Raw genomic sequence first — 4974 nt, 5'->3', positions numbered from 1 at the left:
TGGAGTAGTTTTAAAGACTGGTTTTGATTTATTTGGACGCCGCGTCAGCATGGTCTCACCAAGTCAAAGCAACGTCAGCATGCACCTCACCAGTCCCGTGTGGAGATGGAAAATCGAGCAAGGAGGAGGGAGTGGTGAACTGGCAACGAGGAAAACAAGGAGCGGAAGGCCGGAGGTAGCCGGCGTGCTCCCTCCCTCTGCCCCGGCATCCTCCTTCCATCCATGGAGAGGTGCATGCAGCAGCACGGGAGAAGCTACGATGAGCGGCGGCGTGGCATCTGATGGGGCAGCGTGGGAGAAGCCGTGACGAGCGGCGGCGCGACATCTGACAGGGCATCACCGCCTAGTCAAAGACAAGGTCTAGCTGAAGCTCCGCATCCGCCTCCTCCTCATCCCTAAGCCCCGTCACCTTTGCTGAACTCGGCATCCCCAAGCAGCTCGAGGAAGGGAGGGAGGATGTTGGATCTTGAACTCGTGCTCGCTGGCGACGAATTCACCAGTGCTCGGGGGTGTGGAAACATAGGCTGAGCTAGGGGAAAGGGGAAGGAGGGGATCTAGAGCTCACTAGTTCTTGGAAAGGCGACGCGGAGGAGGAGATCAAGCTCAACGGCGCTCGGGGGTGCGGCAATAGAGGGGAGCCCAAACTCATCACCGGTCACTCGGGGAGGAGAGAAAGGAAAGAAAGAGCTCATCGCCGGCCGCACTGGGTGGGGGTAAGAGAGAAGGAGGAGAGGAAGAGAGGAAGAAGAAGAAGATGACGTGGATTTATTTGACAGGTGGCATCCTGTTGAAGAAAAACACGAGGCCTGAGAGATCTACTTAACTCTAGTGCAGGTTCAAAACTCGCCTTCGGATATGCTAGCGTGCCAGTTGATTTGATCCTGCAATCAACAAGAAATAAACACAAAGAAACTGTGGTTAAATCCATAAATGATAGTCGATCGGCTAAGTACCGATGACGTATCATTTATCTTCGAGCCGATGTCATATGTAAATCGATCGGCAGTTGTAAACAGATAATAAATAACTAAATCTACTCGATCGGCTGTAGATATTAACAATATATAATCCTGGTGTCGATATATACTTAAATCAAGTGATTGGGATAGATCGGTCGCCATGCCAAGACAGTATAAATCACTTAGATCGAAATGTGTATTAACAACAAGACTATATATGTTCATAGCATAGCCGATCAGATAGATCTAGCATGTATCGGCTAATATTCTGATACAACTCTATGTTGAGATATTAAAACAAGCAGAATATACCAAACAGAAGCTTAATATACTTAGATGCAATAAGATCTTGACATAAAGGGCAGATTTAACATGTGAATAAAACATATAGAGAAAATATAGATAAATCAGATAAGATCGGCTGAAACCCCGAAACTACCCTAATCGGCAACCAGAAGGCAGGCTAGAGATTATGGTTTTAAGCACGACTTAATAGATCAAACTCAACTGATGCAGCATTAAGTATGAAAAGAAGAACAATATCTAGACAATCAAGCCGCTGGAAGTTTCATAGAGTGGTAGATATCTTATTTAATTTAAATCAACGTCGATGTCTAACCTAGTCGGCTGCCCTCTACTGACAGATGTTAGCCGATTGTAGGTTACATAGCGATATTGCCAGAGATTATGTAAGATATATGATAACTCGACGAATTACATAAACAAGATTAGAGTATCATAAAGATGGAAGCACTAATCCCGAGAACGCAAGCCGTCATAACAAGTTTTACCTCTTGTTGAAGATCGAAACCGATGCAGCTCAACCCGATAGCAAGAACTCGTCGAAATAAAACTAAAGCAAAAGGGTGGCGATGCGCCGAGATTGTATTAAATGTATGTGTTAATTGATTACATGGGGTTCAGGGTCTATTTATACCCGAAAATTACAAACTATGTCCATATCGGACACGACTCTTATCTCTAACAAACTCTAAGATACCATAAGACTTTACGGCAGACTTTTGCCCAAATATATCTCTAAGGAAATTACATAAAATATCCTAATTAATAGATACAATTGCCTTCTCAGGACTCTATCCATGCGTGGCAATCATCTTGAAGCATATCAACTCAACCTGATGTCGTACACAAGTCATATTGTCGGAATCGGCTGTGTCACTTAACCTAGTCTGACTCGGACTTAGCCGATCCCAATCATAGCCGATCTGGACTCCGGCCGATTCTTACTCTGTTCCCGAATCGATCTTCGCCTTTGACTCCGCTTCGATCTAATCCTCTTTTCCGATGGTGATATTACCAAATTTGGTCGTTAACACATGCCCCTCATGTCCGGAATATTTGGTAATGTTTCGGATTTGCCATATACCAACTCCGAGCAAGATTCGCAATCCGCCGTTTCCCGACCGTTATCCCCAGCGCTTTAAATACTAACCGCTGCCCTAAAAAATCTTCACCCCGTTACTTCCGTTTTCACCGCCGAAGCCAACCTTCTCCTTTCTCTCTCCAGCGATTTCTCCGACGCTCAAGGCGATCCCCAGGCGATTTCGTCTCCGATTAGATCTCCGCCCGTGACGATGTCGTCCTCCGCCAGCCCGTCTACCGCGCCATCAGCCGAGTACGCTGAGGTAAGTTTTCATCGGCTAGATCCCCTTTCTTCGCATGAAATCGATTTCCCTTGTCCTCATCTTGTTTTCTTCTTCTCAGTTCTTTTGGATTCGCAGCATCTTTCCAATTTGATCGCAATTTCAAGCCTATCTCACGAGAATCACTATTTTCTTGGTCCAATCGGCAACCTTGACCCCACCGAGTTTATTATTGGTGAAACAAATAGGATTCCTTTCAGATTAGCCAACCCAGATCTAGGTCACTGGAAGAACACCTTTAAATCTTGGCCATCACTTGAGAAAACCCCACCTGAGAAGAGCTGGATCACATGGTACAAGCGCGTATCGACTAGTAAGAAAGTTCACTGGGACGAGATCGGGATCGGCCAAGCGCTTGCCCTCACCATAGCCAATTCAGCCAAGGATGAACCTCTGATGGCCGCCGCCACCTATTTCTGGTCCAACACCATCAATGCCTTTCTGTTCAACCAAGGGCCGATGACTCCAACTTTAATCGACATCACCATGATCACCAGATTAGATGTAACCTCATCGGCTAACCCTATGAGTATGAACACCAAGAACCAATTTGACTTCAGGACCAAAAGCATAGGGGGTTGGTCTGGATATGTAGCAGCATATATGGGTAGAGGGCCTGTCACTCCTCGAGAGCATGTGGCCTTTTTACTCATGTGGCTAGAAAAGTTTCTTTTCTGTGGATCCAGTTGTGGCCCTACAACCAATTGGCAATTCGTAGCCGAAGCCTTGAAAACAAAGAGACAATTTCCTTTAGGTAAAATTCTCCTTGGCTACTTGTACCAAATGTTAAACAATGCATCGGCCAAGATAGCTGTTGGTTCAGTAGTTGGAGCAGGTGGACCATGGTGGCTGCTGCAAACTTGGCTAAATCTGATGGTTATGAAAGTTGTTAATCGGCCATCTGTGACAGAAGCTGAATTTCCAAGGTTGGAGCCGATTGTAGACGGTGATGTAGAAGAACGTACTCATGGTAGATGCATGTCATATGGAGAATATGCATCCACACCAGCCGATGCTGGTGCAAAACTATCGGCTGAGCTGCTCAAGGATTGGTTCTGCAGCTTTTATGAAGGCTTTCAAAAAGATGCCCGGGTTTGGTTTCCTTATGAGGACTCAGCAGATCTTGAACTTCTATCAGACTTCAAATTTGAAGACATCAATCATGAAAGATACCAAAAGGCCAGGGAAGTCTTCACAGCTGCAATCAACCCATGCATCCTTCCTATCGGCATTCATCAGGGAAGAAACATTCAAGTTTCTTATGAATTTTACCACCCGATGAACTCAGCTAGAAAACTTGGACTGGGTCAACTTCCAATCGGCCTATTCTTCGCCGATAAGATCCAATGCCGAGGGGAAATTTCATCGACCTTAATGATGGACCGGCTGCTCAATCTCCAAGGACCTCCTTTAGGCAGTATTGAAAATATCAAACTGGCGGGCTTCATGAGCAGAAACTTTGATAGATGGTGGGGCGAGTGGAAACTGCATCTATTCCACCAATCGGCTTCTATGTATATGACATATCTCTTCCCCGATGTTATACCTCAGGTAAACTTTGGTCTCATTAGTTCTGTGTGAACAACTACCAGCCGATTGATAATTCAACTATCCTTTTCTTCTATTTTGCAGACAACAGAATCTTCCCCTCCACATCAAAGCAATAGTGGTAGAGATATCAAATATGCCCCAGGTCCAATTCCAAATGGAGGTGGACCATCCCCTCCTGTCATCGGCTACCATGCCCCCAAGACTTCAACTTTCCTTCAAGGGCTCATCAGAGAACCAGCCGATGCAAGCAAAAAGAGAAGAACCAGGTCATCGGCTGTAGACACATTAACTCTAGCCCCAAAGAAGAAGGCCAAACTTAAGAAGCCTAAACCAATCGATGATCTGCCTGTCCTAGATCCATCTATTGAACAAGCTCTAGATGAAGAGGACATTGAAAACGATGTTCATCAAGCCGCAACCGCAGTAAGCGATACAGAAAGAACACCATCGGCTTCTCCCAAGCAGACCCCTCCAACTCCTTCTGCCCCAACTCATTTTTGAAGAGTAAGCAGCTCTCTTTGATCCTTTTTGTAATCACTTCATTTTCAGCCGATTAATCACAGACTTTATAGTTGCAGAAGAAGAAAGCTGCTGTGAAGAAGAAATCAGCAGCAACAATTCTTAAACCGGCTCCACCAGTAAGACATTCCTAATTTTAATAGTTGATTTCAGCCACTTTTGTCTAACACTTGTCTCTTTTACAGCCTCCTCCTCCTCCTCCTTCTCCCCCTGTACAACAATTATCAGGTGACCGAACTCTATAGGCTGTGGGAAGTCATCATGTTGTGGAAGAAGAACAA

The sequence above is a fragment of the Oryza glaberrima genome, chromosome 1 (genome assembly GCF_000147395.1).
Source record: "Oryza glaberrima chromosome 1, OglaRS2, whole genome shotgun sequence".
NCBI classification, from domain to species: domain Eukaryota; kingdom Viridiplantae; phylum Streptophyta; class Magnoliopsida; order Poales; family Poaceae; genus Oryza; species Oryza glaberrima.
The sequence above is the reverse complement of the archived record's forward strand: the minus strand, read 5'-3'. Positions refer to the sequence as shown.